Below are 25475 nucleotides of genomic sequence, written 5' to 3' on the forward strand. Positions count from 1 at the left end.
ATTTCAGGTTAAATCCCATTTCAAAGAATTTAATACTGTTAAAATGAAGAAGTCATAATGCAGTCAAGTCATAGCAGCATATTGTGCATCTATTTTAAATTGTTGTTTCAGTCATGTCTGACTCTCCATGACCCCATTTGGGATTTTCTTGGCAAAAAATACTAGCATGGTTTGCCATTTCCTTCTCCAGTTCATTTTACAGATGAGGAACTGAGGCAAATAGGGTTAAGTCATTTGCCCAGGTTAGGTCACACAGTTAAGTGAGTGATTGAGACAAGATTTGAACTCAGGAAGATGAATCTGCACACTCTATCCATTGAGCCATCTAAGCACCCTTTAGTTTAAAAAGTGGTCTATATAATAAAATAGGAGCACAATATATTTATGAATGACTGAAAGCTAATACAATTATGATTAACTGCACAGTACACAACTCTTAGCAAAGTTTCTGCCAGGTATTTACTTAATAAATGCTTCTGGCTAGTACATCTTACTAACCTATAACTTCCCCATTTATCTTAATCTTCTCCTTGTGTCTATATTGTAATTTCCTCCTTTTCTAAAATCCACTCTCATCTTCTCTACTCAATTCCAACTGTGGCTTCACCTACAATGATTCCCAGTGACAAACTGAACAGAGAAAAACACCTTCTATTCTCTACTTTGTGAACCCAGCCAACATATTTCAGAGCTGGCCTCATTTTACTCATCAGTAAAATAAGGGCATTTAATGATATGAATAAATTCTTAAGATCTTTTCCAGCCCAAATGAAGTCCACACTAGGTGAGTAGTAACATAGAGAGGCAGATAGATAATGTAGTGAAGAAAGTTATGAATTTGGGGTACGAAATGATATTTCAGATACTTACTTAGCTGTATAACACTGGGAAAATCACTCATCTCCCTAAGACTAACATATGTGTTTCCTCATCTGTAAAATATGGGAAATAATAACAGCACCAACCTTATAGTGTTGTTATGAAGAGCAAATAAAAGGTAGTATTTAAGGCATTTTGCAAACCTTAAAGTACTACATAAATGCTATCACTGTTATCACTTTTATTATGAAATACAGCTGACAAGACCTAGTGACTAATTAAAAATAGGGAAGAAGAAAATAAAAAGGATAACACCAAAGTTTTCAAAATAGCCAACAGCATGAATGGTGATACTAATGACAGATATCTTCAAGTCACATGGAAGACTGTATTTGGGATTAAAGGATAAAGCTTTTGATATGCTGAGTTGGAGGCACTAGCCAGTCATCCAGGTATAACATTTCTATTAGTGATAGGAAGATGGAAATGTGACCTAAAAATCAGAAAAGAGGTCAGTGCTAAAGATATAGACTGAAATAACAATTCACACTGCTTTTGTGATTTACAAAGTACTTTGGTACAGAAGTCCTGTGAAGAAACTGGGGTTTGGAGAGCAATTTGCCAATACTCACACAGTTAATAATGTCAGAGATAGGATTTGAACCAATGTCTGAGTCTCATCTGACTATGCTATGCTATGTCTTGAAGCTATGTACTTAAATGAGAATACAATGGAAGAAGGCATAGAAAAGAAAACACAGAATCAAAGATAAGCTTTCTAAGTATGCACTATGCTACCTCAGAAACAACAGGAAGAGACTAGCTAGAAGCAGGGGATAGTTAACTACCCCCAAGTATTATAAGCAAGTAAAGAATCAATATAGTAAAGTGCAGGAGTGGGGAACCTTTAGCCTCAAGGCCACATGTGGCTTTCTAGGTCCTCAAGCATGGCCTTTTAATGGAATCAAAACTTTTATAGAACAAATTCCCTTAATAAAAGGATTTGTTTTATAAAACTTGGACTCAGTCAAAAGGCCACACCCAAGGACCTAGAAGGTCCCAAAGTGACTGAAGACACATCTGCACCCTCCCACACTCTACCCCAGTAGAAAAAAATCTAAATTCAAATCTCACCTATGACACTCAAGTACTTGTGTGACTATGACCCAGTAATTTAACCTCCCTGGGTTCTGTTTTCTAATCTGCAAAATTAGAGAATTAGACAATTATCTCAATGGTTCCTAAGGGATGAAGAAAAAGAAAAGACTACTGGTTGTACACACACCCACGCTGATACACACACACACACACACACACACACACACACCCACACACACCCTCCACACCCATGCTGATCTTTATGTGATGAGGATGGAAATCTAATTTTAGGAGGTTAAGGAGTGAATGGTCAAAAGAAAGTGTTTTTAGGATTAAGGATACTTGAGTATGTTTTCAGGCAATTGCCAAGTGGAGATAGTGAAATTACAGATATAGGAGAGAAAAGGTATGATGGGTAGAATTCAATTCTGGAAGGAGATGAGGGGAAGGGACTAAGGATGAAGGCAGAGAGGGATAAGCCTTAGCAAAAATAAGAAGAAATTGGGTAAAAATATCCACATTTTAAGGTGTGGGAGAGGAAGGAGCTCCTCCTGAATGACTTTTTTTCCCCAGTGAAGTAGGATGCTAGATTATCAGCTTTAAGTGTCACAGCTTACAGGGAGGGAGTTTGAGAAGAAAGGAAAAAGTTTAGAACAGTACTATGGTTTTAAGTTTAACCTCCTATCCACTGATGGAATCCATTCTCTACTTACAAACTGAGAACAGTCTGTAACATTAAATAACTGGAAGAGACCTTAGAGATAGTAATAACGGTGCAGTGGAAAGAATAGTGGACATGAGGTCAGGAGACAAATTCTATGTCAGTCTCCTATTCAGAAACCTTAACTGGTTCCTTACAGAGATAAAATTCAATTTCTCTAACCTGGCAATCATGGCCGTGAACAATCAGGCCTACATTTTCTAGCCTTATTTCACATTATCCAACTTAGCTAGAATGTCCTTCCCTCTTCTCCACCTCTCAGAATCTTCCTTTTCCTTCAAAACTTAGCTCAGGTACTATCTCCCATATGCTGTCTTCTTTCTCTACATTCTAGCCCCAGTTATTAGTCTCACTCTTCAAATTTCCTTACGTTCTCCTGGAAGAAAACATAACATATATGCCAACAAGTAAACAAGCTCCTTTAAGGTCAGGGACTATCTTGTTTTTGTTATCTGAAGTGGCAGTGTCACTGTTGTTAACATCATTATTGATACAGTAATAGTAGAAGTAATTGGCTGAAACCACATTTTAAAGTTATCAAAGCAATTTCCATTCATTCTGTATTACAGGCTAAAAATAACCCAATTACATAGATATTCCACTTTATTATCTAATCTATCCAATCCTCCAGAGATGCAGAGGGTAACCCACTGTCTGTCCATTCTTTATGATTCAATTCCATGTCATCTCATAAATTTACCACAAGAAGTTGACCCAATATGCTGGGGAAGAACTTTCCTGAGTTCTCTTCATATTGGGCTCACATTTACATCACTTTACCCTCTGCTATAAACTTCACATATGCTACGACTGAATTAAATCCTAGCTCTCTAACTCTTACTAACTCTGTAATCAGGGGCAACAACAACCCTATAAAGTGCCATTATTCCTATTATACACATGAAGAAACAAAGGCTCAGAGAGATTAAATGACTATCTCTGAGTAAGCACTGAATCAGGATTCAAACCCATGCTGCATAAAAGCCATCCACAAGGGCAATCTTCCACTCTAACTACATGACCTACTCATAATTTCTTAAAGCCATATATTTCTGAAGACACAGCATAAAGGAGGGAAGTAGGCAGGTATTATCCCTGTATTACAGATGAGGGTACCAGAGACTTAGGCTAAATAATTTGTCAGTGGTCATTCAACTAGTGAGGATTTGAAACAGGTGTTCTTGACTCTCATCAGGCTGCTTCGGATATCACAGGTGCCTAAATGTTTACTGAATTCAACTGAACTAAATCCTAGCTTTGAAATTAACTAAGTTTTACCAGACTTTAACTCTGTGATTAGAGGCAAGTGATTTAGCCTCTCTGTTCCTGTTTTCTGTAACGTGGAGAGATGATAATATTTCAACTATTCACCTCAATATGTCAACAATTCACCTAGAAGGGAAAGTTCTTTTAAATCTGAACACACTGTTTAAATTATTAATATCATCCTTCTACCCCTTCATTTTAGAGATGAGGATATAAAAGTCAAGAAGTCTAGACATGTCAAAAGTTCACTTAGCAAGTTAGTGACATACTGAGATTAGAAAGTAGATCTTCCTTGTCCCAGACCAATCTGTTGTTGTTCAGTCATTTCAGATATGTTCTACTCTTCATGATCCCATTCAGGGTTTTCCTGGCAAAAGTACTGGATTTGTCATTTCCTTTTCCAGTTCATTTTACAGATGAGGAAACTGAGGCAAAGGGGATTAAGTGACTTGCCCAGGGTCAGAGGCAGTCGAGGTCATATTTGAACTCAGGTCCTCCTGAGTACAAGACCAGCACTCTATCCACTGAATCACCTCACTGACCAATTTACCTGCCTCTATACCATGTTTCCTTCTGTCAATCAACTTGTGTTTTAACATTTTGGTGATCATGATCACAAACAGTAAACTATTCCACAAGTATATCAGTTACACAGTTCTTTCTTAGACTTGGCTGAAGTCAGTCTCCCTATGCCTTCTCATACTTCTTTCCAAGACAAAAATTTAATTCCCCTACCTACTCCATGAAAATATTTTTTTCTGCTTGGAAATAATATCAAATTGCAAATCAATTACATTTATGATCAAGAAGTTTTGTAGCTGGAAAAAGTTATCCAAATAAGAATACAGCAATTTCTAGTTTTAAATTCTTCAGTTTCACTAAAACTCAATTCTCATTAGGAAACACATTACTGCAAAGTAAAACTACCTTTATTCTGAATATGGCAGGAAAAGAGACAGTTAACAGCATCTGACTGCTTGTCACTTGCCGGGCATGCCAGGCTAACAATATGGATTCATTCTTCTATCACCAACTTCCCCCACATTATCTTGAGTCTCCATGACTCCTCTGGACTGGAGTTGCAAAACTTCAAGAGCATTTCACAGCAGCCAGTCCAGGGGTAAAAGCATATGGTTATACCTTTGTAATTCTAAAGTTCTAATGCAAATCTAATCATATGCATGTCCCTTGGCCTGAGCTACATTAGTTAATCATTACACTCCTTTCCCTAGAATAAACATGTACAAGCCCCACCTCCACCCCTCACTCCCAACTGAAAAAAAGGAATCCTATAAAATGTAAGCTCCTTGAGGCAAGGACTTTTTTTTTTGTCTTTGCATCCTCAGTATCTAGCACCGTGCCTGACACATAGCAGAAACTTAAATGCTTATCAAACTGAAATTAAATTCTAAATGTGATACTATCCAATCATTTTATCTAATGTCTCACAAAACAGCTGAGAACCCACTATAATTTTTTGTTTAAAGCATTTTTTTTCTAAAAAGCACTTTCCAGCCGGTAAACTAAGATAATGAAGGAAATGGACTAAGAGGTTCTGATTCTCACTAATTTTGCCACCAGTTCACCCAAATAACAGAACAATTTCTTTTCTTTATTAAATGATAAAGAAAAATCTCAAAATTAATAGTTCAAAGACTAGCCAAGGTCAGTCAGTAAACACTTATTCAGCACCTACTAAGTTCCAAGTAATGTGCTAAGCACTGGGGATACAAAACAAGACAAAAAGACTACCCTGATCTTGAGGAGCTCAGAGTCTAATGGGAGAGATTACATGCAAACAATCACATACAAAAAAAGCTATGTGAAGGATAAGGGAAGTCAGGAAAGAAAGGCTTCTTGTAGAAAGTGGGATTTTAAATGGGACTTCAAGAAACCCAAGGAGACTAAGAACTAAATATGAAAAGAGAGAACATTACAGGCAGCAGGACACGTAGTGAAAGTGCCTAGTGTCTGGAGATAAAGTGTCTTGTGTGAGGAACATCAAGGGGGCCCAGTGTCACTAGATCACAGTCTTTGGCAGGGTATAAAGTATAAGAAAACTAAAAAAGGTTAAGGGGCAAAGGGGGAAAGAGGCTATTAAGGGTTTAAAAAGCCAAACAGAGGATTTCATATTTGATCCTGGAGGTGGCAGGGAGCCACTAGAATTTGTTGAGTTGAGGAGTGACATGATCAGATTTGCCCATTAGGAAAATCACTTTTGACAGCTAAGTGGAGGAGAGACTAGAATGAAGAAAAGACTTGTGGCTGGACAACCAACCAGCAGCAGTCCAGGTGTGAAGTGATGAGAACCAGCACCAGGGTGGTAGCAATGTCAAAGAAAAGAAGGGGAAAATGCAAGGGATGTTATAAAGTTTAAATCAACAGGCCTCAGAGCAACAGATTTATCATTGTGACTGAGAAAGAAAGAGAAGTCAGATGACATCTTGATTTCAATTCTGGAGGAATGGAAGGATATGCACCTTCAACAGTAATGGGGGAGGTTTGAAGGGAGAAATGGCAGGTAAGCTGAGTTCAGTTTTAGAAATGTTGAATTTAAGATGTCTACTGGATATCCAGTTCAAGATATAAAATAAGCAGTTAGAGATGTAAGACTGGAAGTTAGAAAGGACTAATATAACCCAGAAGTATATAACTATATGATTTCTTTAAATTAAACATGAGAGAAGTAAATTATACAATAAAGTCTTCAAATGAAAAAAAAATTATAGTTCAACAAAATAATCTGAAAAATCCCTTGGTTATAATAATTCAATTCAACATTTATTAAGTACTATTGGGAGCTAGGTGCAAACCAAGGTTAAGATATTTAATAAATCAACAAGCAATTAAATGCCTATCAAGTGCACCATCTTAGAAGTATTTACTCAAACAGTACTATTTCCTGATCTCCTGATCTCATCTTATCTCCTTCACTCTCTTCTCCTCTCTAATAAGCCCCAATACTCCATCACCCTACAGGACACCTCCACCAGAACCACTTCATATCTCAAACTCAACATGTTCCCAAAAGAACGTGTTACATTTACTGCTAAAAACATCATTCCATCTTACTTTATTATTTCTGTCCAATGTGCAAACTTCCTTGACTATAATCAGTAAATTACCAGATTTCATTCATAATACTTCCATATCTCTCCCATTCTCTCTGCCCATAGTCACTGACCTAATTGTAGCTTTCATCAACTCTCAAGAATTTCCTGTTTCCAGAGTGTCTCCTCTACTATCAATCTTCCACATAGCTGCTAACACATTCTTTTTTAAAGCACAGATCTGACAATATTCCTTTTCCATACCCCTACTGTTCTTCCTTCTTAACCTCCACCTCTCAGAATCCCTTGCTTCCTTCAAGGCTCAGCTCTGTCACCACCACTTAGAAGTATTTTCTTAATCTACCACATTGTAAAGTGCCCTCTGATTTGTGGGTTAGCTACTTACTTGTTCTTTGTTTAATCTCTATATCTCATGGGGGAAAAGCTTCTGAAGTATTAAGTTTTGACTCCTAATCAATTCCTGTAGTTTTGGTTTATCAGTCTTGCCTCATCATGCCCTTGTTCTGCTTAGAAATATCAATTCCTCAGAGAAGTAATGATGTTCAGAAACTATCCTGTGTCCCAAATTGACAAGTCCAGCTTTACTCAGTATCCTTCCCATTATCATTTTCCTTTTCAAAGTCATGTCTTCTAATCTTTGATTCCACTCCCTCCCCATAAATCAGGGTACCAGGAACTTGCACAGTCCTCCTAGGCCAGGATGTTGCCAATGGAGGCATGATACTCTCCCTGAAAAAGTGTTGTCTCAACTCCTTCAAATTAAACTTATCATAAAGTTTCCATCTCCCACCACATGTACTCTTGTCCCATGCCAATGTTCTTTGACAGGACCCCATCTGCTTCTACCAGAGTGAGGACTTCCTCACAAACACTCTTCCAATGTCCAACAGACACCTTCACTGCTCACTCATGGACTTGGTAGCAAAATATTACCCATTTCCTATGCACCTCATCTTCCCCACCCCATTTACACATGCTATACTAGTCTGTCTCACAAGATACATGATTCACCTGTAGTTACCAAGCTTAAATCTTTGGTGTTTCAACTTTGCTCCTCCACTTTCACTTGCTTCTTTAAATTCTGCGCCATCTTTATCCACTTTCATACTTTTTTATATTTTGATAATCCCTCTTTTTTTTTTTAACACTACAGAACTATGCCTTTTTTTTTTTTAATAATGTCTAAACACAGTATAATTGATTTCATTACTTACTTGGTTACTTGGAGTGTTTAAATACAAATATATTACAGGAATACTTCCAATGCCTCTCCACTGTTGAATATCAATCTTTTTCCTTAATAAAGAAGATTAAGTTTAGCAGAATATATTCTTTGGGGTTGTAGCATTAGATCCTTTGGGGAGGTTATACATTTTTTTTTAAATTTATGCAATTTGCTGTGTTTGCTGATTAACTTGCATTGTTTAAATTTCCTTTTCCTAATATTTGAAAGTTTTTCTACTGGACAACTGCAAAATTTGTTGTCACTGAAACTGAAAACCCTAACTATTATTTGTCTTGGAGTTTGAGGTATGGGTTTATTTTCCTGGAGGTACTTTGGAGATTCTGCCAATTATTTATATTCAGAAGCTCTAGGCAATTTCCTTTTATTATCTCTTGCATTAAAGTTTTCAAGGTTTATTTAATTTTATTCTTCTAGGACATCTATAATCCTTAAGTTATGTCTATTTATCCTGACTTCAGGGTGAATTACAATTCATGTGTTCTCTTAATGCTGCCTTTTGCATTTCTGTAAGATTTTTAATATACAAAGGTATTTTCTTGTGTTCCAAACTCCAGCATGAATTTTAATCTGCTAATTGAGGAAGTGTCTGCGACAGCTCTAAATTCTGACCTTACATTTATTTCCTAACATATTCTTTTATGTATATTAGCTCCTTTCTGAATCATTCTGAAATTTTGTGTTGTTGTTTCATGCTCTCTTGGGAGTTCACAGGAATATATTTTTCCATGAATACTGATTGGTTCACTTTCCTTTATCTTGTAATATTTGTTAAGAAAATTTGACATTAAGCACTCACACTTCCTTCAAGGAAGGAAGGGTCCTCTTTGTTGGTTTGTCTGGGCTATTATTGAAGATATTTCTCTTTAAATTATGTTTAATTTGATTTTTCTCTTGAAATGATGTTGCATTTGATGTTTTAGCCATACAGTAAGAGTAAAAAAATAACATTAACATAAAAATAGTAGGAGACTTTAATATTCCTGTCTCAGAACTGGACAAATCAAACAAATAAACAAAAAAGGAAAATACAGAACTATTTCTGCATTCAAAATTAAATTAAATTAATTAAAATTTTAAAATTAATTTTTAATTTATTTAATTGAATTAAACAAATTAAATTAAATTTAAGTAAAATTAAACTAAACTAAATTAAATTAAATTATTTAAATTGAATTAAATTAAAATAAATTAATTAAACTGAATTTAAATTGAATTAAACTATTTTAATTAAATAAATTAAATGTAAGTTAAATTAAATTAATTAAATTAAAATTTAATTTAATTAATTTAATTTAATTTTAAATACAGAAATACTTTGGTATTTTTCTTTTTTGTTTGTTTGTTAATCCTAATACCTAAAACATAGCAAAGAAACCTATCAACCAATTTCTTTAGTGAACATTAGTTCAAAGAAAGTTTTAAATTATGGCAAAAATATTACAGCAATTTATTCAAAGAATATTCATTGTCATCAACCTGGATACATACCAGGGAGGTAAGAATGGCTCAACATTAGGAAAATAATTCATGGTAACCACATTACAACATTCATTTATATTTTTAAAACTTTACAAAGCATTGGCATAGAACATTTTTAGTACAATAAAAAAGAATTCAAAACTAAAAGTGAATATAATATGGAAATAGTGAAACACCAAAAGTTAAAACAAGGATGTTCTCACCCTTCACTAGTATTATCTGCTAGTTTCAAAATGCTAGCGATACCAATAAGCAAGAGAAATTAAAGGAATAAAGAGGCAAAATCATCTCTGATATGTGATAAACATGATTTGCTTAAGAAATCCTAGCTCATAATAAAAGAAGCTAAATCGGACAATAATTTCAGTAAAGTAGCAGGATACAACATAAACCCACAAAAAACAGTAACATTTGTATTTACAGAAAACAAAAATAGTTGAAAAAATAGAAAGTGAAGTCCAATTTAAAAAAAATACAAAATGCATATAATACCTAAAAGTCAATTTACCAAGACATAGTTATTATCTATATAGAATCAATTACAAAGTACTCCTTAAAGAAACACAAAATATAAAAATAACCAGGACATTCAGTATTCATGGCTAAATCATGTCAATATAACAAAAAATGAAAACACAACTAAAAATTTTCAAGGGAATACTGTACAGATTCAGACAAAATAATAAAAAACTTTATTTGTTGGAGTAAAAAAACTAAAATAGACAATTAAAAGAGGAGAATGGCATTTTCATGACTTTAAACTATATTATAAAGTACTAATCATCAAAATCATTTGGTATTAATTTTGAAAACAGCAGATTAATGGAACAGATCAGAATCTGAAATAAATGACCCAAGTAACCCAACATTCAATTAGCCTTAGGATATGGAAAGAGTTCTCTATTTGACAAGACTGACTAGAAAAACTGGAAAGCAGTATGGCAGAAATTAGGTTTTTAACAATATCTTATACTAAATACCACAATAAACCTGAAATGGAGAAGTGAATTGAATAGTAAAGATTATACCATAAAAAAACTGAGAGAATCAGATCAGAATCCTCTATGGTTAGGAGACAAATTAACCAAGCAAGGGCTAGAAGTATTTACAAAAGATGAAACAGATAATTCTGGTTATATGAAACTGAAAAGCTCTACCTTGAACAAAATTAATGGTAACAGAATAAAGGAAATGGTTGATCAGAAAAAAAATCTTTGCATGAAATATCTCTATTAAGGGTCTGATAGCAAAGAGATGTAGGAAATTAACATAAATACATAAGACCCAAAGCATTTCCCAAGAGCTAAGTTATCAAAGGATATAAGTACAAAGTAACTAAAAAAACTGGAAACTATTAATCATAAGAAAAGAATGACCACAATCACCAATAGACAGAAATTCAAATCAAAACAACTCTGAAGTTTCACTTCACACATAGTAAACTGAAAAAGATAACATCAGTTGATGGGGAGTGGGTTGTGAAAAGATTCACAGTTGGTAGAGCTGTTGATAGGTCAACTCATTCTAGAAAGTAACTGGGAACTGTGAAGAAAGTCCATGTCCTCAGACTCAGAGAGTCTACTAGCCATATAAACCAAGGAGTCAAAGGCCCTATAAAGAGCAAACTATTTATGGCACCTCTCTTTGTGATAGAAAGAATTGCAAAGATCACCATTACTTAGGGAATGGCTAATAAAATCTGATACATAAATGAAATAAAATATTAATGCTCTACAAGATACAATGAACATATCACACAGAAACATGAGAAAACATATATAAACTGATGCAAAGTGAAATAAACACAATCAAGAAAACAATATACACAGTGACTACAACAATGTACATGGAAAGAAAAACAACAAAACAACAAATACACAATGCAGTGACAATAATGCAATGACATTTTAAAGAATAAGCTTGGTCCAGATGAAGAGATATGAGAAGATAATGCTGGCTTTTCTCAAAGAACTGGTCAGTTTTGCTGAAGTGTTAACAAATAGCTCTAAGAAGAAAACAGGATTAATTGTGAAATGTAGGTGATGTAAAAATAAAAGATAGCAATAATGATTTTGTTTTGTAACTTCCTTTGGCAAGTATGGGTATTCAAACATTTTTTAAAAGCATAAGAAAATAGAAAAATGAGTACACATATTGAAAAACAAAAGCAAAGGGTCACAAATCCATACATAAGGATGTCTGTGACCATATATTGACTTAGTTTTTAAAATGTAATATTTTTTATGTTTTTTCTTTATTTTTGTTAACTATTTCCCAATTACATTTTAAATGTGGTTCTGGCCACACTCTGGAGTGTTTTGGGTTACATGACAGCAAGGTATCTCAAATTACTGTTGTAGATAATCAGTTTATCAGAATAAAGGAATTCATTACTTAGGGAGAAAAACTTATCATACATACATACACACTAAATTCTTTTCACAACCTAAGGATATACTATTTAACCTATTCTAAACCTAAAGACTTTAGTCACTTAAACCAGGGGTGTCAAACTTGCAGTCTAGCCACAAAACTCTCTGAATACAGCCAAACCAAATTCAAATATAAGTGGGAAATATCTTAACAAAATAAATAAAAATACAAGATAGTCAATATTAATTTGGGGGTTTCTGTTTATTGCTTCCATTCTCAATCTATGAAAAAACCGAGTTGGCCTTCTTACTATTCTTCATACCTAACAATCCCCCCTTACCTGGAATATACACAAATTTCACTTCTGAGTCTTAGCATTCCCTGTTTCTTTCAAGATTCCAATTAAAATACTTTCTACATGAAGCATTTTCTTGTTGTAGCTACCAGAGACTTAGACACACACACACACACACACACACACACACACACACACACACACACACACACACACACGCGCGCGCGCATACACATACACCAAAAGAAAGTATGGCCCAAAACCGTATTACACAAATGGTTCTACCCGGCAGAAAACAGCCCCACAAGTGTTCTCCCTAAAAAAAGCTCCCCTGGTAAAATGTCATTTTGTTTTTAAAAATGAAGCACATGATCTTTTCTGGAATACATACGCTGCATAAAATGAAGCAAATGTGAACAACCCCCAGAAACAGCATAACTCAGTTATGTCTAACATAGCTCTTCCAGCTAAAGATTCAACTCTAAGCCCTAAATAGGATATCAGCAGATTCATAAACTGAATTCCTATTTACATTTCTAGTCTCTACAACAATTAAAGCAGATTTCTGCCCTGATTGGAACTGTGATCATTTTCATCTTTCTTAGGAGCCTTCAGGCAGTTCTTAATTAAATAATTTGCTTGAATAAAGGTAAAGAAACTAAATATGGAGCTTCCTATGTGTAATAAAGAATAGAAAAAAGAAGACTAACAACTTGGAGGAGAGGGCTTTGGTTTCCTTGCCTCCTTCTTTCTGCTAGACCATGGAAGGGTTGGGGGCTAGGCGAGAAACAGTTCAAAACAAAGAATTCAGATGTTTTCTGCATGAAGAACACACAAAAATTGCAAAATGGAAAAGAAGTGTGGACTGTGGACATTCTATCAGTCATCTCGCTTCTCAATAACACTCCAACACCTATGAACACAAAAGCCCCTCAGGTTCCAGATACTCAAGTGACAATAATTGCCAATTTGGTGACTAAATAACCTGAGTTATGATTCTATAATCAAAGATAAGGTATCTCATTCCCCCCTCCCTCTACCCTCATCCCCCACACCCACCACCATAAAAAATAACCGCTATGCTGTCTTAGTCATCTAACAACTTACTAAAAATGGTAATATTCCTGGATCTAAGGTTAAAAAAAATCTTAATCACTCACGAACATGTATGCCACAATTATTGATGTCCAGTTTTCACATATTCACTTTAGAATATATCTCTCCCCTATTATCCTACCAAGATAGGTAAAGCTTTTAAGACAGAAAAACATCCACAAATATCTATTAATACATAATTGAACTTGACATTATGAAATATTCCACAACCATAGTGTCCCACCTCTTCAAGTAAAAGAAGAGTGGCACATTTCCTCATATATTCTCCAAGGCCAAGCTTGGTCTTTATAATTACTGGGTTTATATTATTGTTCATTCTGTTTCTACTATTGTATTTCATGACATACGCTATTTTCCTGGAACTGCTTAATTTAGAAAAGCCTTCCAATATTTCTCTGTATATTATTTCTAACAGCAGTAATACTTCCTTAAATAGACATAACACAATTTGTTCAGTCATTTCTGAATCAATGGACACCTATTCTGTTTCCAGTACTATGCTACCAAAAGCAGCTAGGTAACCTAGTGCTGACTTTGGAGTCAACTAGTAGATAACTTAGAAGGCCTTTTTTAATCTCCTATCCTGAGTTCTTCTGACTTCCCATCCCACATTTTCCAAACATACTCAGACAGGTTATTCAACAAGTATCTAGATATCCTGATGGAACCTCAAATTCAGCATGTCCAAAACTATACATATTTTCTTCCGAAGTCATCTTCATTACTTCATTACATGACTCTACTGTTGGCACAAACCTCCTAACTACATAGGCACAAAACCTCAAAGTTCTGTTTCTGCCCGGTTATCTCATTCAATCAGCTGCCAAATACTATCAACTCAACTTCCTTATGCAGAGGTCTTCTGCTTCTCAAATCCCAAGTCTTCCATTCTAATTCAGGCCCTCATTATCTTTCACCTATACTACTATAGCAGCCTCTAAATACCTCCCAGCTATCCAGCAAGCTCTCAGACTAAGACAAGCCCAAGAAAACAAGAATTCGCAAGATCCTTAGCACTAGGTCCTAAGATGCCCCTGAATGTCCAGCATTTTGAATCTCAACAATCCAGTGGGAAGTGGAAGTCAGCAAAGAAAGCCAGATAGATAATACAGAGCAAGATCAACTATCCCATCCAAAAGCAGCAAAGGCCAGCGAACGTCTAGCATAGAGGCTTATTTCAGGAATAAAAGCTAGAGAGACGAATAAACCAAAAAATGCATCAACTAGCATAAAAAATTACCGTAGATCTTGAGATGCCCAAAAATCCTGTGTAGAATAAACTCCATTAACAACGGCAAGAACTAATTCAAAGGAAAATATAGATTTTCTATAAAGATTATATAAGTACCTAAATGAAGCAAGGGATAAAATGTCAAATAAAATCACTGTAGGAAATAACTAGAAAGAGAATAGCTTAGAAGAGAAAATGATAAACCCCACCCAAGTAACAGACTCCTTGAAAACTAGAACAGACCAAATAAAAATCAATGACTGAGGAGCAAGAAATGGTATAATAAAATCAAAAGATTGATAAAAACAAAAGAAAGTATAGATATCTGATATCAAAAACAAGTAAACTGGAAAACAGGTCAAAGAGAAGTAATTTAAGAATCATAAGACTACCAGAAAACTATGATTTTTGAAAATAAAAAAAATGGATACTTTATTTTTAAAAATCATCAATAAAAACTGCTCAGATATGTTAAAATTGGAGGGCAAAATAATGATAGAAAAGACCCATCAATCATCTTTTCCTCAGAAGAAAAAGTCTATGAATATCATAGCCAAAACCCAGAGTTCCCATGTCAAAGAAAAACTATATTGCAAGCATCTAGAAATAAGTATGTCAAATATGAAAGAACCAAAGTTAAAGTACAAGACTTGTCAGCTGCTATTATAACAGATATCTTGGAATACAATATCTCAAAAAGTAAAAGAGAGAGGTTTTCATAAAAGAACAGAGAACTGTCAAGCATTTCTAATAAAAAAAAAAAAAAGAGTTGAGTTGGAGTTTGGAAATCCAAACACAAGTAAAGAGAAGTCTAGAACAGTTGATTTATTGAAAAATGGGAAGGAGCTGTATGATTATATAGTATTAAAACTCTAATAAGGAAGAAGAAACAAGGGTCCCTTCAGAACCCTAAAAATTTCAAAAGGTTTTGAGGGAGTTGAGGACTTGGGGGTGGATTAATTCTGTTCTAAAGAATTGGGAAGGGTTAAAGAAAATAAGTAAAAGTAAAATACTAATGTAAAAATGAGAAAGAAGAGGGTAGAATTTGCTATTTTTTGGAACTGAGGCATATGAAAAAAAGGAAGGGGAGGAATAAGCATCAAATGATCCTTGATCTTATCTGAAATTGATATACAGAGTTTGATGTAAAAATATATCAAACTCAATAGGAAAACAGGAGCGAATAGGGAAAGGAGAAGTTAAGAGGAAGAATAGTACTAAGGAGAAAGTAGTCAAAAGCAAAACAAACTTCTTGATTTTGGTGGGGTAGTGGGGGTGGGAATGACTAAAATCTAATTGAGAACAAGCTGAAGAAATTGTGATATCTAAATGTAATGGGACTATTTTTAACACCATGAGAAATTACATAAACATGATTTCAGAGAATTCTACGTAGTAAGAATCATACATAGTATGAACTGATGCACAGAGAAGTAAGCAGCACTAGAAGAAAAAAATTTACAGTATCAAAAAGAAAAAGAACTTTGAAAGACTTAAGAACTCTATGTAATCAATGCCAACCATGTCACCAAAGGAGCTATAATAAAGCATTTCAACCACCTCCTGATAGAGAAGTGGTGGACTCAAGTTGCAGAAAGAGATATTCATTTTTGGACATGGCCACCACCACAGTTTTGTTTTGTGACTATGCTTATTCATTACAAGAAGGTTTTTCCCCTCCCTTTTTAATTGGGGGAAAGGAAAAGAAGGAAGGAGGTATTAATAGTAAGAGTAATGCTCAAAAAAGGAGGATCACTGAATTTTTTTAAATGCACAAAAGAGAAGGAAGTTCAGAAGGACACATAAGAGCAGGACAGTTTCATGGTTTCATACAAAATCCTTTTTGTGTTATGCTTTATATATGCAATTTTTTTTTTGGTGTCTACGTTCACAATTTAAAAAAAAAATTAAACTATAGGCAAAGCAACGAATTTACTTGTGTCTTGAATTCAGGATGGTATTTCAATAGACAGAGGTAAGGCAAAGCACATCCCAAGAACAAGATATTTAAGGCAAAGTGCCTAACAAATATTATCTCATTTAAGTCTCAAACCTGTGTAGTAGAAATTACCAGTTCTACCCTCACTTTGCAGATGAGGACACTGAGACTAAGGGAAGTTATAGGAATTGGCTGTGGTCATACAACTAATAAAAATGAAGGTAAAATTTGAACTCAGGTCTTCCTTACTCCATATCCAAAGCTCTATGCACAATACATGCTCTCTCATTTTATAGAAAAATAAAAACAAAAGAAGTGGTTAAAAGTTCAGGTGGCAGCAAATTCAGTGACTACAAAGGCAAAATAGTGTGATATTAACAATCATATTAATGGCTATTTATATAGAGGTTAGCAAGTGCCATTGTCAAAACAATTCTGTGAGAAAGGTGGAGAGTTTTCCATTAATGGAGGTAGAATTTTGTGATGGGCTTTGATGAAAGCTGGGAATTCTAAGAGGCAAAGATGAAGACAGAGAGCATTTTCAAGCATGGGAAAGAAATCCTGTTCCATGGCATGGAGATATGAGGTGGAATGTCACATATAGAGAACATCAGGCAAGCCAGCTTGGCTAGAAGACAGGTTGTATGAAGGGAAACAATGAGAAATTGTTATAGAAAGATTAAATCTGTATTACCAAAAGATTTAAAAGTCAATCAGAGATAAATAATGACTAGAAAAAATGGAGTAGCTGCTTTCTTCAAAACCCTTCAACCCTCTCCACCCTACTCTCAAGGAATCAGATGTTGAGTATTACAGCTGAATTCAAAAGATAGGAAGATAGAAACTACATAAAAGGTAAAATATCATGATTAATAAGGTAGAACTTAATACACAGAACTCCCATTCAACACTTTCATCCCCTAACTAAAGTAGCAGTACAAACAAGCTTACAACCATGTGACTCAAGAGTTTTGCTATAGGGATCACATAGGGTATTGATGTTGCCCAAAACTCCTTCTAACCATACAAGGAGCAACAGATGGAGTCTGCCCAGCCACTTAAAAGGAAAAGAGCAAAAAATTCAAGCTAGGTAGGCACCACATAAGGTGCTCAAGTGTAAAAAGGAAAAAGAGTCAGGATTGAGGAAAGGAATTAGAAAAACATCTGGAGCCAGTCTTCTTTCCCATTCCTCTCCAGATTACTCATGACTGAGACCTCCCAAAGAGGCTGTTTTGCAGGAAGGGCCAAATGTTTGAGGGTGGGAGGGTGGCAGGAAAGAGTAGGGGTGCAGTGTCACTCACTCTGTACATAGATGAGGGAGAAACCAAAGAGTGAGGAAAATCCCCCAACGCTAATGAAAGGAAAATACAAGAGAAAAGCTGAAACACTAAAAGATCAAGAGTAAAAACTTGCTTGAATAAAAACTTTAAAAAGCAGAGAGACACAGAGAGAGAGAGAGAGAGATCATTAAAAAAGAAATGAAACCTCAAAGGGAAAGCAAAGCACTCTGAACAAGTATCAGAGAAAGGAAAATGAACCCTTATTACCTGATGAAAGACTGGGACCTCACCAGAGATGGTTAAATAACAGTAAGAAGTTCAAGAATGGTACAAAAGAAAAATTCTTAAAAGAAGAAATTACTAATGAAATTAGAACATTCATTCCAGTATTTAGAAAACACAAACATCAAGTAGGAAAAATTCAATAATGCTCAAATATCTCTCAAATAAATATGTGATCTTGAAAAAAAGTCTGATTTAGAACACAGTGAAGGAAAATTAGGCAGAAAATAAAAGGTAACATTAAAAGAACATAAGGTGATCTCTATACAAGGCAAAGAGACTAATCTTAAAGAAAGGATGTGAAAAGAACTTAAAAATCCTGTCTTCCAAAAGAACATGGCAAATCAAAAACTGCTAAGAATTTAGTGCAAGAAATAATGAAAGAATCTTTCTACAACTTCTAAATACAGACAACAAAGCAGTGATTCAGAGAATTCCTAGATTACTACAAGAAAAGCAAAAAACCACCATCAAACTACAGTCTGTAAAACTAAAATTTCACAATTTTAACAATAAACAGTAAATTTTGTGAGAAATAAGAGAAACTTTCAAATATGAAGGAAAGATAACTCAAATTATGTAGAATCCTACTACATTCACAAGAAGTCTAAGAAGAGAAGGAAGTAGTATATTCCAAAAAGCAAAGATGAGGGTGCAAATTCAAATAACAATCCTGTAAACCTTATCCAAACCATCAATGAAAAAAAAATATTCAACAAAAAGAATTTGTGGCATTCTTGCCCACACAAAAACAAACTTTAAAAAAAAGCTATATGAGATCCCAAACAGAAACACAAGAAAGGTAAGTCTAATCACCAAGAAAAAAAATGATGTAATAAAATCAATTCTCACATGTTTGTAGGTTATTGCTTAGAAAAAAAAAAGAATCAGACTGATTTAAGAAAATTTTTGAAAAAGAACAAGATATATCATTAAAAGAAAAGGATCCTAAGAGGAATGGTAACTAAGAATCAGAAGATAAATAGAAGAGCTGAATTAAAACTTCATAATCTAAATCCCCTGAACCACACTAAAAGAATCAAAACCTTTTGTGGGCTAGAATAACAAAGTTCAAATAAGGGAGGTAAAAGTCAGGGAAGTGAGTGACAGTCTCACAAAGTGAGGTCAGCAGTAGAAGAACTTCCACAGAGGAAAGGGGTGAGGGGGGGGGATGCACGTACATCAGTAGCATTCTGTAGTGCCACTAAAGAATATTACCACGTAATGGTGATAGGTGTAACAGTGAATAAATAGCACTGTGCCTGGGAGAACTGAGTTCAATTCTGGACTCAGGTACTTACTAGCTTTGTTTACCTGGACAAGTCACTGACCTTTTCTTTGCTTCATTTTCCTCAACTATAAAATAGGGATAACAGTACCTAACCTACCTCAAAGGATTGTTGTGATAACCAAATGAGATTGTATTTGTAAAGATAAGAAGAAAGAGAAGGAAAAGGAGGAGGACAGGGAGGAGGAGAGCTTACTTATTATTAGCACAATGCCTGGCACCATGTAGATGCTTATTCCCTTTCTCTCCCTGCCTCACAACTAGAAGTATAAATCTGTAGTGGCTTCATTATGGGTTTTATCTAGGGATAGTATTCTTAATGCAGGATTTGCAAACTTGTTATTTTAATATTTTGATAACTATTTCATTGCAACTGGTTTCCTTTGTAAACCTATGATTCATTTTATGTATTTAAAAATATTGCGAGAAGAGGTCCACAGAACTGCTAAGGAACTCAGGACAAAAAAAAAAAAGGTTAAGAAGCCATGGTCTGGGGAAAATGTGTTCATCAGAACATGCCTGAGAAAGGGTTGTACCTCCCTTGATAGGATCTCCAGAGAAGCAATGCATGAGATCTGCCTTTCACCACCTCACGCCCCTCCAGCCAGCACTCAGAGTGACAGAGTATGTACATAGAGAGAATAAAATGGCCTTTAGAATGGAAACTGATCATGAAATGAAAAGGGTAGGATGAGGCTCCGGGTTTTGGGATACACAATAACTCCTAGCTCACAATACTTTCTGTTTGACATTGTTCTCCTCATGAATCAACAATGCTAAGATAGAAGTAAAACAGTTTTAAAAAATATATAGGATGGGTTGGGTATGATTACTACAAAAACAAGAATAGATACTGGATAGGAGAGGTACCTCTAACCTAGTACCTCAGAAGCTTTAGCCCAATAAAGATACAAAAAGTAAAGAAGATGATGCTTGAGCTGTGTCCTGAAGGAAGAAAGGGAATCTAAGAGGCATGAGGGAGCACATTCCAAGTCTGTAGGAGAAACAGTGCAAAGGCACAGATATGGGAGGTGAGTGTCTTGTGTGAAGAACAGAAAAAAAGTCAATTTGGAGCATTAAAAAAAAAATGCTACTATGACTAGATGGATGATAGAGTTCTGGAGGGGAGTAATTTCCAATGAGATCACAAATATAGATTGGGGCTACTTTGTGAAGGGCTTTAAAAATTAAACTGCAGAGTTTATATTTGATCCTGGAGACAACAGGGCATCACTGGGTTTAACTGAGTAAAGGAATGGTATAGTCAGATCTGTGCTTAAGGAAAATCATTTTGATAGCAATCTATAGGAATGGACTGGAGTAGGGAGAAACTTGAATCTGGAAAACTAATTAGAAGGCTATTCTAGTAAAAAGCTAGGTGAAATGTAACGAATGCCTAAACTAAAGTGTTAACTGTACAGTGAATAGAAAGAAAGGGATGGGCTCAAGAAATATTGTGGAGGTAAAATTAATAAGATTTGTCAACTGATTGTATATGTGTAGAGAGAGAAAAGTTGAGGATGATACTGAGATTATGAACCTAGAAGGCAAGGAGGATGGTGGTGCTTTCAACAGAATAGAGGAGTGTGGAAGAGAGTTTGTGGGAAAAGATTATAAATTCAATTTGAGACGTGAGTTTGGATGCCTCCAGGACATCTAGGTTGAAATATACTATAGACAACTGCTAACACAGGACTAACGCTCAAAGAGAGGGGAAGATGGATAAAAAGAACTGTAAGTCATCTGCATAAAGGTGACAGTTAAAAATATGTGAACTGATGAGGTGACTGGTCACCAAAAGAGAACAGAAAGGGAAAAGAATAGAGAACCTAGGACAGAGTCTTGGAAAACACACCCACAGGACAAAGATTGATGGAAAATTGTTAAGTATTACCTACTCACAAAAAAAGACAGAGGGGTAGAAGGTAACATCAGTTTAAAGAAAACTTATCAAGAGATTCAACTAAGTCAAGTCCCCCCAAGATCATTTAATTATGAAATGGAAATACTATCTAAGATAGTAAAGCCACCACACTTACAGGCTAACATCATAATCCCAGATGTACTTAGAAAAGATACAGAAATGGCACTAAAGTACATAACTACCAGAAGAGAAGCTGAACTAGACCAAGCATATTTAAGAAGATCCCTGCTAGAGTCATCACACACACACACACAAAGCCCTAAGATCTTACTTACACTGAAAAAATGGCTGAGAAAACATCATCTACCAAGATACATGCCTACTTTTTCCATCTACATGGCTTCAACCATCACTTCCATACAGATGACTCCCACATCCATATTTCTAGGACTAAATATTCTTCTAAGTTCTAGACCTTGATTTCCAACTATCTGCCATAAGTAATCTAAACATCTCCTTGATGTTTTAAACTCAACATTTCTAAAATTGAACACCTCATTTTCCTCCAAAATCTGATCCTATTTCTAGTCTCTCTGTATCTGTTAATGAAGCTACCTTCCCTAGTCACCCATGCTCACAACCTTACATTCATTTTTAACTTTTCCTCTTTTGCTGATTTTCAACTTCTCACACCTGTTGAGCGTGTGAATGTGTGTGGGTGCACACACCTGTGTAACACCCAGCCCAAAAGTATCCCTGCAAGGTAGGGACTGTTATTATCCTCATTTTACTGATAGGAAACTGAGGCAGAGAATAAGTAGATGGGATCACAAAGGGGGAGCATGCAGAGTAGCAATTCTCAAACTTTTTGTGTCATGGAACCCTTTGATATTCCGGTAAAGTCTACCAACCCTTTCTCAGAATAATATTTTAAAATGCATAAAATAAAATAAAATTATTATACTGAATTACATTTATATTTTAATCACAACGAAATACATTTGTCAAAGTGTGTGTGTGTGTGTGTGTGTGTGTGTGTGTGTATACACACATATATATAATTTAAAAGTTTACAGACTCCCAGTTTAAGAATCTTTGAAGTGAAAAGTAGGCCAAGAACAGAACCTTGGAAAATATCAAAATTAATGGCCCTCCATTCTACCAATGAGAGATACATTATTGTGTAACTTATAAACAGATTTCCTAGAATATATCAACAAGTGTCTTTAACACAAAATATGGCAAGGAAAGAGAATACCATCTCATTTCCTTTCAAGGATGAAGAAACTAATAGAAAGGCAATTTCCATCCTTGGAAACTGATCTAAAATTACAAGGACCATGGATAAGATATTCTTATTCTCAGTTTTTCAAGTTGGAATAACAGAGACCTTCATTCTCCTTTCTTAGGCCTCAAAAGATTAATGATGTTTCCTGTGGCTTCAATTTACATGACCTATAGTTTTATTTTACAGGCGTACAAGGTCACCAAGATTTTGCAAATGCAAAGCCTCAACAAGGGATCCAATTTTCCTCTTTGTATTCCCTAATTTCTGTCTGGTTGAAATAAGTTGTCCAAGAGTTCACAGGAACCTGGAAGACAAAACCAGTGAGATAAGTTCTCCCAAAATTCTAAAAGGATGCCCTAAGTATCATAAGGGTCAGAAAGTTGACATACTTCCTAGGTGATTGCATATGTCCTAGAGAGCTGTTAGTCTAAGCTGAACTTTAAAAATTTTACCACTAACTGGTAGTGATTCATATCAAAGCATTTCCCATGTTCAGTTGTTAATCCTAAATTTCTCTTCCCTTTCTGAAACTTCTTCTTCTATGTTTATTACTTCTATTTCCTTTCCCCATCCTCTTTTCCAAATGGTCTGCAGTTTGGCTTCTAACTTCATTAATCAACAGAAATTGCCCTTTCCAAGTTAACAATGATCTCTTAACTGCCAGTTTTAAGTATCTTTTCAAAACCTTGATGTGCTTTTTTATCTCTCTATAGCATCTGACATTGTTGACCACAACCTCCTCTGGGATACTCTCTCCTCCACAGGTTTTTTGGCACTGCACTATCCTGGCTCTCCTACCGATGATCTTCACTAGATTATCATTCACATCATGCTCACTAACTGTACATATCACAAAGTCTCTCAAGGCTCTCACCTGAGAGTTCTTTCTCTTTTCTTCTACACTCTCACTTGGTGACCTCCATCAGCTCCCACAGGTTCATTTACTGCATAGATAACTCTCAAATCTTCATTTCCAGCCCTAGACTTTCTACTGATCTCCACTGCCTACTGGACATTTCTAAGTGTAGGTACCACAAGCACTTCAAACTCAACATGTTCTAAAGAGTATACAAGTTCCTTCCCACTAAACCTAGCACTCTTAAGAAATTCCCTGTTTCTGAGGACACCACCATCCTTTCACAGTCACTCAGGTTTACCCTTAACTGCCCACTCTCACTTCACTCCATATATCAAATCAGTTGACATTTCAATTTCCATATCTCTCATATATGTCTCTTTCTCTCTTATGACCTCTCTGTACTAGTTCAGCACTTCATTATCTCTGACTTGGACGATTACAAAAGCTTTCCAGTTGGTTTACTGGCTGTGACTCTCTCCCTAGGGGATCTTCCATGCCACCATCAAAGTAATTTTCCTAAATCACCAGTCTGAACACATCACGTTAGTACACAAAATCCAGAGTCCCCACATTGATCTATAGATTTTTCTATTTGCCACTCAAAACTCTTCACAATCAGATCCAGTCCTTGCTTTCCGACCTTATTACATAAGACTTCATTCCATACAGGCAAAATGTACTTCCTTGCTTTACTGTAGGTTCCTCATTAATACTACTCTTTCTCTCATCTACATGCCTTTACACCAGCTGCCCCCAACTCCTGGAATACTGTCCATATTCATCTCTCACTCTTAGAATACCTTTAAAGCTCAACTCAGGCCCAATTTTCTGAATCGGGTCTTCCTACCCTGCCCCACCCTCAGTTCCTTCCCCAGCATCTGACCTGAATATACTTACATGTGCATTGTCTCTCCAGTTAAAATGCAAAATCTTTTAGAAAGGGTACTGTTTCATTTTTCTTTTCATATCTACAACCTCTAGCATAATGCCTTAATAAAAAATTCTTATTGGTTGAGTGATTTAGCGGTTTGATTTTGTTTAAAATGTGGTATCATTTTTTCTTATGGGATTAAAATATAAGTGACGCAAATTTGGTTTGAGATTTGTTCGTTTTGAATGTTGATTGGGTTATCTACTACAAATATCATGTTTATGATAACAGAGAAATAAGTTTTCATTTTTAATATTTTAGACTACAGATGCTGAATTTCATTATACAATGTAGTGTTTGTCCACACAGCAACAACACTATACGACCTTGAACAGGTCGCTTCTTTGCAGCTCAATGCTGTCTTAACACTCAGGATTGCTATACACAAAATGAGTCTTCAAAATATAGCTGTTACAAAAAGACCTATAGAATAAAAGCATTCCTTATAAAATATTACGATTGTTTCATTTCCAGCATTTCCCCAGGGAAAGGATAATGAGAAGTACCATGATAATTTTATATCAATTTTCCAATTTAACATTAATATAAAACCAGATACTTTTTTTTTACATTTAATTTAGGAAGGAAATGTTTTTCTTACAAGATCTTCCAGTTCAAGTTTCTCCAACAATCAGGTGAAAAAATACTATATTTTGTTTAAAAACACTTCAACAAAAATGCCCAGTTTAAAATTCTGCTGGACTTTACTGAGTTTGAGTTTTGGTTTTGGGCTCCTAAGAGGGATCTGAATATCTCTAACTTGAGAAAAGAAAAAAAAACCCTTAGATTATCAATTCTGACAGAGAAATGAAATGATGAAATTCTTCAAAAAAAAAAAAAAAAGCCTTAACCAACATAGTAAAACAAATGGAAATACTGTCCAGCTGCACTATACCAAAAGAAAATAGATTTCATTAAAACAAGAGTCTTCAATCAAAACTGAAGAACTTATATCTGTCTGACTAATGTAAGTGAAATTAACCCAACAAATTAAGCAGATAACAATAAAATCAGAGAATATAACAAATC

General features: G+C 35.1%; 1 protein-coding gene across 2 annotated transcripts in view; it reads right to left on the bottom strand.

Moving 5' to 3' along the window:
• The window catches only part of EPC2 (enhancer of polycomb homolog 2), a 155818-nt gene that overhangs the window by 81337 nt on the left and 49006 nt on the right, over positions 1-25475 (bottom strand). The gene's annotated exons all lie outside the window — the stretch shown is intronic.

This window comes from Notamacropus eugenii, chromosome 5 (assembly GCF_028372415.1).
Source record: "Notamacropus eugenii isolate mMacEug1 chromosome 5, mMacEug1.pri_v2, whole genome shotgun sequence".
Taxonomy (NCBI): domain Eukaryota; kingdom Metazoa; phylum Chordata; class Mammalia; order Diprotodontia; family Macropodidae; genus Notamacropus; species Notamacropus eugenii.